The following is a 15,753-nucleotide window of genomic DNA, read 5'->3' as shown; positions in this document are numbered from 1 at the left end:
TCTGTCTCTGCCACCCGCTGTGTGACCTCGGGTAAAGACATCGGTTTTCCCATTTATAGAATACTGGTTATTATCAGACCTCAGTGAGGACTGTACCTGAAAGCCTGTTGTTGGGCATGAGGTCGGTGTACTTAAAGGAGAACCTGAGTTCAGAGTTTGAAGGTGGGCAAGGCAGGCTGGCAGGAGCACGGCTGAGGTTATGGGCAGGCTGAAGTGTGACCCAGGCTAGGAACTGGGAGGAGTGGTCACCCAGGCCACCCCTGCTCAGTTCCTGTTCCTTTCCCAGCAGCTGAGGGAGAGGAAGCAGCCAAGAGGTCCTAAGTGATGCTGAAAGCAGCCCAGAAAGCAGCTACAAGCTCTGGCCTCGGTGGTGCCGCCCAGTGGGCACAGAACCAGAACGAAGGGGCCGAGGGAGCAAACCAGAGGAGCGTCCAGTTTCCTGTAGAGACTCCAGGGATAAGAGCCCTGGACTCTGCTCTCCCTGGGCAGCGGCATCCCTTGGTCTGGGTGCAGAAACCGGGGAGAGGAGCCCTGGAAAGAACAGATCCCCGCCGTGTGGGGACTGGAGGGGCCTGGCTCAGCAACCCCTGGGGAGGAGGCTCAGCTCCTCTAAAGCAGCTCCCGCCTCCTGCGGCTGCTCCCCGGAGCTCCACTGGGGAGGGCTGGCGATTCTAATTGGGCCAGCCCTTTAAAGCTGTTCTTTGAGCCCTAAGCGTGATTGCTGTTCCCTCCCACCAAAGGGGCACTTCTCTTTTTCACTCTTTGGTTTTTTCAGGTTTGAATCCCCAGGCGCGGAGGCGTGGGGAGGTCGGCAGGAGGCTGCCGTGGAGTGGCGTGCCGTCTTCCTGCTGACTCATCTGACATGAACATATTTATGTTTCCAGAGTCAAAGTGATTTTCAAACTGTGAGTAATGCCCGCTATTGGGGAGAATGTTTACAAGGCAGCGGGCTGGCAGGCACGAGGGCATCGGCTGCCGCTGGCGGCTGAAGGGGGCGAAGGAGGAGAACGCCCTCCCCGAGAGCAGCCCTCCCCTCTCGGCTTCTGCGAAAGGCTTCAGATGTGGCACGAAGGCAGGTGGACTCGGAGTTCCCTGGGGACAGAGCGGGTCTAGCGTCTTCTCTGAATACCTGGGTGTCTTATCATTTCACAGGAAAAATGTTTTCCCAGGTCTCATTTTGCGTTCTCCTCTGCTCTAAGATGTATTTAAAGCCTCTGGCAAATGATTTCTGAAAGCAGATTTATTCCCAGTACCAAGAATTATAATAAGGGTCTAAAATTGCATGAAGAAATGTGCTGCTGCTTCGAAGGCGGAGATGGGGACCCAGATCCTTTCCCCCAGCTTTTAAGGGTGAACGCCTTCTGAGAGCTCTTTTGCCGAGTTAGGAAGAGGAAAGTTTGAGGGTCCACGAGGGTGGCGTTAGGGGAGAAGCCTGGGCTCCAGTCCCGTCCTAGTTCCTTGCCTCCGTTTCCTCATCTCATAACGAGATTAATAATGCCTGCTCTGCCTACCTCCGAGGAAGAGCCGTGAGCTCTGGAGGGCAGTGACGCTGTTGTCCTGCCACCCCAGTACCCCCAGAGTCTGAAGTGCAGCCCGTACATCACCGGTGCCCGATACATGGTTGTAGCACTGACGAAGGAGAGCATGAACACCAGAGCTCTCTCCTTCTCTTCCTTGTTCTTTCTGTCCTCTGTGCCCAGAGCCGGGGGCCCGCGAGGGGCGCCACCTTGGAGATGCGTCTTCTGAAGGCACTAGCTCTAGTCCTAGAGAAGTCCTAGAGAAGTAAATGCTAAAATCAGGTGAACGTCGAACTTCACTCAGAAACACTCCTTTGGAAAATACGCGAGAAACACTCCTTTGGAAAAAGCGCGAGAGCGCTTTTAATTTGCATGTTGGAGGTAAATCAGGAAAACTGTCCAGCTTCATTGCACCTGCTGATTCTTGGCCTGATGCCATCAATGCAGGCGTGGTAACAACCTGGGGTCAGGGCAGGGCAGTGTGATGTCAGGTGAAGGGTAAGTAGCTGGGCTAGACAAACCCTTAGAAAAAGAAAAGTTCCTCTCTCAGATACACATTTAAAGTACAAAAGAAAAGGAGAAATTATTAAGAAGTAATCCTGCCCTTTTTTTCCATATGGGAAAAGCATCCAGTTGATTTTATATGTGAAGACTGTTTTTCCGAAGTTGATAAGGGCTTGCAGGTATAGCTGTAGCCTTTTACAGAATCCTTCCTCTCTCTGCAGCAAATGACTGTTCTCTTGTTCTCTCCGTTTCTGCTTTGGCTTCTCTGACTTGTCTCCCTTTCCTCTTGTTCTTCCTCTCTCCATCCCTAGGTGAATTCCTTCCTCTTGCTCCTGTTCCTGTGCCACTGCCCTCCCCACCATTCCTTGTCATCTTGTAAGCTTGATTACAGCATCTAGCAAGGTGTCACTCACATCGAGTGGTCCATAAAAGTTTGAAAAATATCTGTATAAAAATAAAACAGCAGGAAGTAACTGCATATGAAAGTGGTCGCCTAAGCACACACGAAAATGCAGTTCATGCAGTAAAAATTAATTTGATTAAGTTTCGTCCCCTCAGTGCCCACCTTTTGAGTGTTGCACACTGGCATCTTGGGGAAGACAGGGCCGCAGAGAAAGACACACACACGAGTCCTGATCCGCCCTGGCCTGAGGCGCCCAGGTCTGTTTTTTGTGGACTAGGAGGATCTCTCCCCTCCCCACCTATTAATAATATTGTCAGGCAGTAAATATAAATTAGTAATTCATGGCTAATCAGTGCATAATGGTGTTTAAAGAGAATCAGGATCTGCACTCACATCCCAAATACCTGGGGATGATGCTAGGAAAGAAAATAGAGCGTGTCCTCCCCGCTTGGCTGTCATCTGATGCTTCCGCCCTAGGTAAACTCCACAGAGGGGTGAATTGGGAAGGGGGCATTGCTAAGGTTCTTACTCTCTGCTACTTTCTTTCCATCAACGCTGCATGCCCAAGACAGTCCTGGTTACATATTTGGTTGTTCCTGGAGGTACATTAATGCTTGTCAGGTCAAGCAACCCCAACTTGGGCTTGGATGACACTGTCACTGTTCCCCAAGGCACCAAACAAAAAGAATCCTCACTTAAAAAAAAATTTTTTTTAAGTATATCACCCATACACAGGGCTCCCATATAGCACCCCTCCACCTACACTTGGCATTGTTGTGAAACATTTGTTACAAATTATGAAACAATATCATCAAAATCTTACTACTAACTATAGTCCATATCTTACATTTGGTGTACTTTCCCCACAACCCACCCTATTATATTTTTAAAATATTTTTATTACAGAGGTTGTGAACTTACAAAACAATCATGCACATGTGTAGAATTCCATACAACATCGCCCCCCCCCCCAACACACCACACTATGGAGGAACATTTGTTAGAGATTATGAGATAATATCATCAGGCTCTTACCACCAATTATGGTCCACAGAATATATCTGGCACACTTTTGCCATACTCCTCCATTATCAACACAGTACATCTTTGGCATAAAAGAATGAATATTACAGTACTGCAGTTAACCCCCATCCATGGGTCACACTAGTTGTAGTTTTCCCATGCTTCTCCACATTTCCATCACCCCGCAATATGACATACATCTGCTCTAGCTCACAAAGGACACTCTTGCATCTGTACCATCACCCACAATTCTCCACCACCTCTGGGTTTCCTGTGTTATTCAGTCCCTAGATTAAGAAACCTCACTTTTGATTCCAATTGATTTATTTTAGATTAAATCATTTGCTTTTCATTTAATCATATTATTAAGTGAGTACCAGATCACTGAAGGATCCAAGTATTTAACATACATTCTAAAATAAACATGGATTGCCCAGAGCCCTCATAGAATAAAGTGATGCTAAATTTTCCCGAGTCCTTCTTTCTTTATTCTCCTCTCCCTTCTCTTCTCTTTGTTTTCTTGTACTTTTTGTTTGCCTTTGATAGTAGTCTTTCTAAAAAGTATATTTGGAAGCAGTTACAAGAAACTGATTAAGGGACCTAGGTAGCGAGGCATACTTTTCAAAAGACACACTTTTAAAAATTTTAAATCATGTGCACATACTTTTTTTCCCAATAAAAATTGGTTCACTTAAACACTTTTGTTTTCATTTTTTAAAAGTGTTTAATTTTTCCCCAGTTCTAATGCCAACCTATCTCTACTTCACCAGAAGTGAAAGAAAGGAACAGCTTCCAAAGGAAAACAAGGAAGAAGGGGAGAGAGGAAGTTGATAGAAGCTGAATGCTTTGTGTGCCCAGACATGTAGGGATGAAAGAAACAGGATTGAGGGTTTTTTTTTACCTTTTCATTTTATTGTTCAAGATGAAACTATCTTCTCAATATCATTAAATATTCTTCTACAACATCATGAGTTGTTTGTTTTTAGGTGGTACCGGGGATTGAACCCAGGATCTTATACATGGGAAGCAGGCTCTCAACCACTGAGCTACATCCACTCCCTGAAAACATCATTTTTAATGGTTGTGCAGGAGTCCATTAAATGTTTAGACTATTACTTATTTAATCAATATTCTATGTTACACATTTGGGTAGTAGCCGATTTGTCAATATTACAGAGAACATTCTTGCAGCTAAATCTTTGTGCAGGGGCATTCTTATTTACTTTAAACATATAAACAGCTAAATCGAAAAGTATACAAATCCTAGGCCTTTGATATATGTTGCTCTCAATACAATTACAATTCTAATTTCCGTAAACAAGAAATTTCCCATGTTTGTTAACAAATTTTATTTTTTGTTTATGAATTTTCCGTTCAGAGACTTTGCCCATATATCTGCTGTTATGGTGACATTTGCAATAATTTAGAATAAGTTTTTATACTAATCTTTTCCTGGCTTGATATTTGCATATGTGTGTGTATGGAACAGAAATTTTAAGATTTAAAATAGTCAAATCCTTCAATCTTTTCCTTTCTAAAGAATGACCTTTCCCACATAGAACTTTGAAAATTATTTCACATTTTCTTCTAATTAAAAAAAAATTAAAGATAAAATTTACATACACTGAAATGCACAAATCTTGTGTATCATTCAGTGAGTTTTGACAATTGCATACACCTGTGTAACCTAAGCCCCTGATAAGATACAGAACTTATCACTCCAGAAAGTTCCCCGCTGTCCCTTCCCAGTCAGTTCCCACTCCCACTCTGTCCCCAGAGGCAAGTATTGTTTTGTGTTTTCTCATCGTAGATTAGTTTTGCCTGGTTCGGAACATTGTATAAACAGAATCATACAGCCGGAACTATTTTGTGTAAGGATTCTTTCATTCACCGTGTTTTTGAGACTCATCTGTGTGTGGTGTGTTTCTGGAGTTTCTTTCTTTTTGTTAACAGAAATGTTTCATTATGCGCCCATTCCTCTACTCATAAACACCTGGGCTGTTTCCAGTTTGGAACTATAAATTGCTGCTCTAGATTTTCTTGTACATGTCTTTTGTGTGGACATACGCCTTTTCATTTCTCTTGGGTAAATGTCTAGGAGTAGAATTGCTGAGTCACAGGGTAGCCACATGCTTAGTTTTATAAGAAATTGTCAGACTTTTTCCCAAAGTGGTTGTATTAATTTACACTCCCGTCAACACTGCATGAGAGTTCTAGTTACTCTATACTCTCGCCAACATTTGGTATTGTCAGTCTTTTTCATTTTAGCCATTATTTTGGGTGTGCAGTGGTAGCTTACTATGGTTTAAATTTTCATTTCTGTAATGACTAAAGTTATTGAACACTTTTCATGTGCTTCTAGTTTTATTATGTCATTTTAGTTTCATTATAATAGTTTTCTATTTTACATGTATTTAACCATATTTCAGTTTTGATGTATTGATTTGAGGACTACTTTAAGACTATTTTTTCCCTGGTAATCAGTTCTCAAAGCACAATTTAAAAAATACTTTTATTCCCTACTGATTTATGATATTTTATTTACCACAGATTAAATTCTTATGTATAATGTGGTCTTAGAATATCTAATCTGTGCTACTGATTTGTACATTTGTTCTTTTGTCATTTCTGGGGTGTTATATTGATACCTGGCTTTTAAAAATGGTTTTGTTCCTGGTAGGGCCACTGTCCTGCTATTTCTTTTCAGGTTCAACATTTTGCTTACTGTTCATACCTAATTATTCTTTTAGTAAACATTAGAAAGATTCTGCCAAATTCTGAAAATAATCTTATTGAGATTTTTTATTAAAGATTTTTTTTATTTATTTATTCCCCTCCCTCCTCATTGTTTGCACTCACTGTCTGCTCTCTGTGTCCATTTGCTGTGTGCTTGTCTTCACTTTAGGAGGCACCAGGAACCCAACCTGGGTCCTCCCATGTGGCAAGCAGGAGCTTAATCACTTGAGCCACACCTGCTTCCCCTTATTGAGGTTTTTATTGAAATTACATTGAGTGTATAAATTCGTTAAAAAAGAACTGGCATGGTTGTGATAGGATTTAATATTCAAGTCTGCTTTAACATTTTTCAGGAATATTTTGTAGTTTTTATCATATGGCTTGTTCACATCCTCATTAAAGTTGCTCCAAGGCATTTATTAGAGGTTTTCAGCGTTTTAACAGTCTAAATCATAGTTGAGTTTTGCTATTATGATCTGATCTCTTTATTTCATTACATTTTGTAACAGAATAATATTGGTATACAGGAGAGCTACTGGCTTTTATATCTCTTGAATATTTAGCAGTTTTTTTGACTCTCATATCAATTCGAATCATTTTTAGCTGAGTAATTCTTTGGGTTTCTAAGTGTATAATTATATCATTTACAAAAAATGTAAATCTGGTCTCTCCCTCCCAATATTTATGCATTCTATTTTTCATCTGTGTCCTATTTCATTGGTCAGAACTTCCATATGAAAATTAAATAAAAATGGCAATAAACATTATCTCTGTTTTGCTCCTGTTAAAAGCTCTGATTTGAACAATATTGCCTTAGTATTTCATTCTTGGGATGATTTTTGACTTAAAATATTTTGAAATAAAAACTTTCATTATGCTAAAAAATGAGTTCTTAAATTTGTAGTCATTTTAAGAACAAGAAGTAACTGTTGAATTTTAATATCTTCTCTGCATCTACCAAGAATAATATTTGGCTATTCTTTTCTAACCTGTGGATGCGATATATTATTGGATTTTTCTAATATTAAATTATAAAATCTTTCCATTCTAGGTTAAACTCTATTTGGAATATTCTTTTGACTCAAAGTTTTGTGTGTTTGGATTTTCTTCTCTGTGTAACTTCTGAGTTATATAGGTTTATTCTTTTCTTTCTCTCTTTGTCTTTTGAGCTGTCCTTTTCAGGATTTGACGTCAAGTGTAGCTTTGTAAAAAAAAATGAGGTAAATTTTCCATATTTTTCAATATTTTGAAATAATTATCAGAGCATAGTGATAGCTTATTCCTTAAGGATTGAAAGATTTTCCCTATAAAGTTTTCTAGGCCTAAACTTTTTTCTGGGGGGAATTCTCTTCTTTTTTTTTTCCAATCATGATTGGTATATTTAGATTTTATACTTCTCATTTTGGTGATGTATACATTTCCAGAAGATTGCACATTTCATCTAGATTTACAAATTTATAACGTACAATTTTTCCAAGTATTGTCTTATACTTAAAATATATCCTCCTTAGCTAGCGCTGAATTTCTTTAATTTTATTATCATGAGTTTTTTCCTTCTTTAGATTTGCTGAAGCTTTGTCTATTTTATTTGTTTAAGTAACTAAATTTATTCTATACATTTTCCTATATTCTAAGAGATTTTTTTTTACTTTATTCTTTCCTTTCTCTTGGTTTTTTATAAATTTTGTTGTTTTTCTTTTTTTAAATCATTGGGTTTAATATTCTCATTTCTCCTTTCCTTGAAAAAAGTAAAAACATCAAGCTTGTAACTTTAGCATTTAGTTTAGCTTTGATAACATTTCCTAACTTTTGAAATGGAGTGTTATTATTTTAAATATTTTCTCACTGCTCTGTTCTTATACTTAAATATTTGTTTTGCTTAACTTTTGTCCTATTCTTATAATTTAATTATTTTGTTTGTATTCTTTTATTAATAGCTGGTTTTACTGCCCTGTGATCAAAGATTGAAACTTGTACAATTTCAGTTTTTTAAAATTTCTTCTATTTTTGGGTATATGCATTGCAAATACCTTCTCACATTCTATAATTTGTATTTCCATTTTGTTTATAGTGTCTTTTTTAATGCATAAGTTTTTGGTTGTAATATAATCAAATTTATCTCTTAGTGTTTGCATCTTGTATAAGAAATCTTTCCTTCCTTGGTGAAAGTAAATGTATTTTCCTATATTTTCTTCTAAAAGTTGCAGAGTTTGGCTTTGCACATTTAGGTCTTTAATCTTTAGACTAGTTGGTACTAGTAGGAATCTAATTTCACTTTTTTCTCACATTGAGAACTACTTGTCACAGTCCCACCGTTCTATCTCAATTGCTTTGTGATGTTACCACAGTCAAATAGAATTTCAACATGTGTATATGTTATTTCTGGGCTTTTGTTCTGTTCCTTTCATCTATATTTCTATCCCCTGAGCCAATACCACCATAGTCTTTTTAAATGAATCTAATTACCTAATAAGACAACTTCTAGTACCCTCTTCTTCAAAATTTTATTGATATTTCCTGGTCCTTTCCCATGAATTTTAGAATTAAACTGCCTAGAATCACACACACTCATTTTGGGGAGTTTTAAAATTTAAAATTGCATCAAGCCTCTAGATCAATGTGGAGATAACTGATATTTTTATGTTATTCAGTACTCTAAGTGGTAAACATGATATATATCTCCATTTACTTAAGCCTTCCTTAAAACTGTTCAATAATATTTTCATAGTTTTCTTCATAGAGGTCTTGAACATCTTTTAACAAATTAATGCCTGGGTGCTACATAATTTCTGTTCCTACGTGAAAATTATTTTTTCTATTATACTTTTCAGTTAGTTATTACCACCAGGGAGGCTATTTATTTTTGTGTATTTTTTTATCTAACACCCTTCTAAACACGTTTTAGTTCCAGGGATTTCTCTGTGAATTTATGTTCTTTCTGTAGACAATCACATTTTCTGCAAACAAGAACAGTTTTCTCTCGTTCTTCTCCCTCACTCCCTCTCTTTCTCTCTCTCTCTCGATTTCTTTCTCCTTTCTTTTATATCGCATTCATACACTGTAATAATTAGCACAGTGTTGAATAGAGGCTTATAACTGGCATCCTTATCTTATTCCTAGCTTTAATGGCAAAGTCTCTAAGATATCACCAGTAAGTATAAGTTTTGCTTGTATAGTTTTGACTTGTGACCTTTAGTCAGGTAAAGAAAGTTGCTTTGATTACGTTATATCTAGGAGTAGAATTGCTGGGTCATATGGTAATTCTTTGTTGAGTTTTTGAGGAACTACAAAACTATTTTCCAAAGTTATTCTAGCATTTTGCATTCCCATCAGGAATGTATGAGGGTTCTGATTCTTCTACATGCTAGTCAGCACTTGTTATTAACTTTTTTCTTTGTATGTATCCTAGTGAGGGTAAAGTGGTATCTCACTGTGGTTTTGATTTGTGTTTCCTGAATGACCAATGATATTGAGCCTCTTTTCACGTACTTATTGGTCATATGTATATCTTCTTTTGACAGAAGGGGAAATCCTCTTATGACAATCTCAGCAGTAGTTTCGCTGGGACTCAGTTCTGTCTTGTTCTGGGAATCATTCCTGAAGGTCCTGCCTCATATCTGCTCCTTTAGCACTTCCAACAATTTTGTAAATACCCAATTTCCTGTATTCAATCCTTTCCTTCTTAAGATATCTAGAGTGTTTTATTTCTTGCACTAAACCTTTTCATTAATAGAGCTCTGAAAAACATTACTCAGAAGAGATTGTCTTGTTTGGTTTTTATTTTATGTTGTGTTCTGGAGAGATGAAGTTGCTGGATAAGTTAAGTCTTATTAATTATGATAATAATTGTGTATATGTATGGTAATTTTCTATTGCTACCATAATAAAGTACCACATAAGGGCTTAAGAAACACAAATTTAGTATCATCCAGTTTTGTAGTTCAGAAGTACAACATGGGTCTCACCAGGCTAATATCAATGTGTTGACAGGACACTAGGAAAGGAGCTGTTCCCTTGCTCATTTGTGTTATTGGCAGAATTCAGTTGTAAGACTGAAATCCTGTTTCCTTGGTGGTTGTCACTGAAAGCCCTTCCCAGTTTCTAGTAGGCAACTGTAACTCCTTGGCTCAAGGCTATCTCATGCTTTGAATCTTCTCCTCACCCATCTCCTCCTTCTTTTGTGTCACTTCTCTGGCTTTGCTCTTCAGCCCTATCTGTCACTTTTAAGGACTTTAAAGATTAGGCCTATCCTGATCATCTAGGAAAATCTTCCCCATCTCAAATGCAATCTTGATTGCATTTGCAAAGTCCCTTTTGCCATGTGAGATAACATTCACAGGGTCCAGGGCTTATGATGTAGATATCTCTTGGGACCCAATAGTCTGCCTACCTCCATAGAGAGATTTTTAAAATTCCAAGCCAGAAATTACATGACATTAAAATTTTTATGTCATTTTATTGCTACATTCAAATATAGCTCACTATTCTTTCAAGGTACTTCAAAATGTCTCATAACTACTAATTATTAATAACCGAGTTCTGAAGGCATGATATAAAATACTAAAGCCCCAGGACACTAAAGTCACTAGGTCAAGTTTCTGCCACTTTTTCCAGCTGAATACTAACAACTTATATTTAAATAGCACCTTACAGTTTTACAAGTGCTCTGGTATTCATTATCTAATTTATATTTTAAATATCCCTGGGAGGTACACAAAATGAAGCAACTACTCCTTTTTACAGACGAGAAAATGAAGCTTCAGAAAGATCAACCTTCCCAAATATGGTAAGTTTACACACTTATTTCAGATGAAGTAGCATTTAAGTAAGTAGGTCACATGTAATAAATTCATAAATAGACTCTAATTAACAAATGAGCAGGTCATGATCATCACCAGGAAAATGCTGACATTTAGAATATCTTTAGGAATGATATAAAAATAGCAAATAGTATTTGCTAACTTCATCTGAAACAGTTTAAAAGTTAAGTGTTCACTTTGAGGAGAACTACATGTTAAACACTTGTTCCTTGAGGTTTTCCATATCATGAAGCTACATTACTTAGTTCTTTCCTCTCAGATAAACCAAAAAAAGATATACATACAGATAAAAGGGGCACAAACGGTTTTTTTTTTTTTCAAGGTACCAGGGGCTGAGGATTGAACCTGGGACCACATATGTGGGAAGACAGTGCTCAATCACAGAGTCAAATTGGCTCCCATAACTTGTTTTTTTCATTTGTTTGCTTGGGGTTGTTTTTAGGAAGTACCAGGAACCAAACATGGGGACTTCCCATGTGAAAAGCAGGCACTCAACCAGTTGAGCCAAATCTCCTCCTACAAATGGTAGTCTGTCTGTCTGATCTTGTCCATTTTAGTATGGTGCAGCAGGTGTACAAGAGTATATGAACAAGTACATGAAATAACTTTCCATTCAAAAAACAAAGTTGAAGAAATGAGAAGTACGGGAAAAGAGTATCCATAGCCATCCTAATGATAATAATCATATGTAAAATAAGGTGGTCCTTTGTACTCTTCAGACTGTATCTGATTTATCAAAGATCCTGCAAGCTCTAAAATCTGGATTTTATGATTTTTCTAATCCTGCCCCTCCCCAGGAAATCATACAGAAAGAGAAAATGATATGTACACCTTTCCTGACTCTTCAAGTGCATCTAACCCATTGTTCTCCTTCTTTACCTTCCAGCTTCTGTTAGGGAGATGGGGTGGTCAATCAGGTATTTGAACTTGTTCCTTCAAACAGATTGATGCCAGACATTATCAAAAGGGTGCAGAAGACTACCCTGAGAAAAGTAAAACATATGCATATACAACAGTAAGTACTCTAGTCAAAAGAAATCTATTGTTAATAGTTTTGAGTATTTATATTAAGTGCATTTGGATGCTTTATGAAAAAAATAGCATAATTCTTGTGTGTGTCTGACTTTTTAAATTTATTTAGCAAATTTTTTGTCTTTTTTTAAAAAGGTACATAGATCACACAAAATGTTACATTAAAAATATAAGAAGTTCCCATATACCTCACTCATCTATAATTCTTAATATATTCCCTGGGGAGAAAGACTGAAACTAGAACAATTATATAGTTAAAAAAATTTTTTTTTTGTAAATCCACATAAAAATAGGTTAATGGTAATATAAAGCACTTGCACTGGAAACATACATCCATGCTGTCTTCATTTGCCAAAGTGGTGACAATGCAAAGTACCAGAAATCTGTTGGCTCTACAGGGGATTTATTTGAGGTAAAAGTATATAGTTTCAAGGTCATGAAAAGTCCAACTCAAGGCACCCTACGAGGTGCTTTCTCTCCGAAGTCAGCTGCCATGTGTTGAAGCAGGATGGCAGGCCATCTCTGCCTGCTCTCTCTTTCCCCTCAAGCCTTCCTCTCTGTGGTACAACTGCTCTGCTTTCTTTCCTATTTCAACTACAAGCTGGCATAAGGCTTTTCTCTTCCTGCTTCTGATATCAGTCTTGGCTGTTCTGTTCTCTTCCCAATTTCAGTTGTAAGCTATCAGGCAAATGAGTCATCTCTCCCTGAGGCCTTAACTGTTACATGGCAGGATAAAAAATGACAGATTTCTCTACCCCTCTGTCTGAGAGAGTGTCTGTTTATATTAGACCCAGCAAGGGGTGAGGACTCAATTGCGTCCAATGAAAGGCCCTACAGCAGAGGATCTTAACAAGGGGTTTCGTGAGCTTGAATTTAAATTCAAAAAACCATTATTCTTGTGGGGACATGTTGGTGCAGGTGTAATGTATTTATTAAATAATACAAAGTATAGTGTGGACTTAGTAAGGTGTCCATGGTTTTCACATGACTGGCAAAGGGGTCCATGGAACAAAAAAATGTTATGAACCTCTGCCCTAGAGCAATCTTAACAGGTAATCTAATCAAAGGCCCCTCAGCTGGCTTTGATGCAATCAAACGATATTACATCTAGAGGAACACATTAGTTTACAGACATAATCTTTCTCTTTTTGAGAGTCATAAAATAATGTCAAACTGCCACAAAAACAAATGACTTTTGTTTGCAGTCTAGGATATTACTATTAAAATACGTTTTTAAGAATATCTGTACTATATAATATATGCTCAATAACTACTTATTGAATAGCAAAAAATAGATGTTTCTAAGTACTTTATATACATAAATACAACCTTTAGCGTTTTAATTTCCTTAGGAGGCAGTAAGTTTTCAGGACAATCACCAGCACAAGATGCATCGGTCAGAGAAAGAAGAATTTCCTCAGGGATGAACTTATTCTGGAGGGATGTAGGAAGGGGTTTTGAGTGATCCACCAAACGTTTTCTCTTTTTTAGCTCAGGAAATACCACAAAGGTACGTAAGTTACCGGATAGAAAAGCTCCTACTATAATTTTCAGGAGCATTAGATGGAGTTTCTATCAATCTCACTTACATGCCTAACAGAGAAACATTGCTTCTAGTTCACAAGAAGAGTAACAAAAAATATTTAAAACCCTAAAGATCATCTAGCCAAGAAAAACAAAATCAAATTACCGGTCTACTCACACTTACGTGAGACACACTTTCAGACACTCAGGTACAAAGATGAACCTCCGCAGTATTTCACATATAAGTTCAAAGGTGAGAAGGACTGCATAAAGTTGGGGCATTTAAAGAGTAGATGGGATCCGAGTTGGGTTTCAAAGTTAAGTGTAGAATTTTGGTAGATGAAAATGGAGAGAGAGGATTTTCTGAGTAAAGTGGAATAATCTGAGCAGACTGGTGGAGTAAGTACAGTACAAACTGTTCCCTGCCAGACTAAAGCAGAGAAGTTACAAAGGTGGTAGTAGGGTTTAATAGGGGAAGAGGCGTCCTATGAAGTCATTGCTTTTAAAGAACTCTCTACTAAGCTCTGCCCCTCACATAAGATTCAGAAAATTAGCTGAATTTCTCTAAGAAGGTATCATGCTTTGAACCATCAAAACCTTTAAGGTCCTCACTACAAATATCTCCTGAGAGCTTTGAATATAGTCAGAATATTAGAGAAAACGGAGGGGGAAAAAAGAGGGTGGGGAGTGGGTTAACACAATCTCCCCCACACACACAAAAGGTGAAGGTGAGCCTGGAGACAGCTTTAAAGTAATGAATATGACCACAGGTCTAGTTGATTCTTATTGTAGGACAGATTTGCATTTATTTGTACGTGAATGAAAAAACCTTAAAGAATTATTTCAATTAAAAGAATTACTAAAATCTGGTAAAATCTTGTACAAAATTACATGTCATTTTCTTAAGTCTACTATTTTTTAAAGTACCAAAAAGTGCTGTTTAGTTCAACTAAACAGCGGCGTACTGGGATTTGTCAGCGATGTCACACTGACCTGTACGGGGAAAAAAAAAGAAGAGAGAGCGAAATAGAGACACTAATTAAATGTTTGAGTTAAAATCGGGGTATAGAATTGATTCAGCTGGGTTTTTCTGCCTTGGGCAGGCCTCTGTGTTCTCTCAGGCCATCGACTTAACTAGGAAGCCCGAGGGTCCATTGGGTCAGCGCCGGGGCCGGGTAAGACACGGGCGGCCCACCTCAGCTGCCCGGGCACCCTCGGGGGGCGCCCACGCTCGAGCGGCTCAGCTCGCGCTCTCGGCCTCCCCCACAGGCAGGACCCTCACACACGCCAGCGCTACGAACTCGGTAACTGGGCAAGGTTAGCACCGTTTCTTGTCAAAAGTGATGGGAAACGGACACCTGCAATCCGAAGCCACAAATTGTGTTTCCCGCCAGGCATCACCCTCCTCACGTTTCCCCTGAACGCTCAGTGTTGTCATGGAAACCCAGGACCGCAAGCCCTAGCAACTATCAATAGGGACTGCCTTTGGCAGTGCCGGCGGAGGGAGAGGGCTAAGAAATCCCTACAATCTCTTGCAGTTTGGATATTTTGTTTTTCTTTTTTCTTTTACGTTGCAGCATATGTTCAATGGCTATAGAAAATAAAAACCTCTAAACAGGCCGTTCTGACGGAATCCGAAAGTATCGGATGGGCTTCGGGCTGCGGGCCGGCGCCAGTACGCAGGCGCGCGACGGCTGGCTGGGTTCCTGGGGCACCGTTTCCTTCTCTTCGTGGGAAGCGCTACCGGGTATGAGTAAGGGTCTGTTAAGAGTTGTTTCTATCGTTCTAATACCTCGTTTTTGTTGTTCCTTTGCATAATTTTCTAAAAGTCCATTTCATGGGGAAATGGGGTAATACAAAATTCCGGGTTTCCATCAACTGAGGCTTTTTTGAGGGTGGTACCCTTATCTCGATTTTGACTTCCCAGGACCCTTCAACATCGCCTTCGCCCAGCCCCCGAGGGCATTCCTAAGTCGAAATTTTTGGTACCGGAGGAAGAAGAGAAGGAATCCACTTTAAGTGAACCCAACCCCAAGAAAATCATTTGGTCTTTTCACCCATAAATTTACTGTCAGTATGATGAGAAGCTCATTCGCACTCAGGAAGTAAGACCACCTGGGAGCGTTTTGTATTGAGGCAGACCATTAATGGCAAAATGCCAGTGGAACTCCAGTGTATCGATGCCCCTAGTCTA

At 38.8% G+C, this 15,753-nt stretch overlaps 1 long non-coding RNA gene across 1 annotated transcript; it reads right to left on the bottom strand.

Moving 5' to 3' along the window:
* Window positions 1–3,479: 3,479 nt before the first annotated feature.
* Window positions 3,480–13,433, bottom strand: LOC131273047 (uncharacterized). Its single transcript, XR_011645509.1, has 3 exons — window positions 13,365–13,433; window positions 11,883–11,986; window positions 3,480–4,001 (listed from the first exon to the last, which is right to left on the bottom strand). It is a non-coding gene; the product is annotated as an uncharacterized lncRNA (long non-coding RNA).
* Between the last annotated feature and the right edge of the window lie 2,320 nt (window positions 13,434–15,753).

Source organism: Dasypus novemcinctus, chromosome 13 (genome assembly GCF_030445035.2).
Source record: "Dasypus novemcinctus isolate mDasNov1 chromosome 13, mDasNov1.1.hap2, whole genome shotgun sequence".
Classification (NCBI taxonomy): domain Eukaryota; kingdom Metazoa; phylum Chordata; class Mammalia; order Cingulata; family Dasypodidae; genus Dasypus; species Dasypus novemcinctus.
This window is presented reverse-complemented; position numbering and strand designations above follow the sequence as displayed.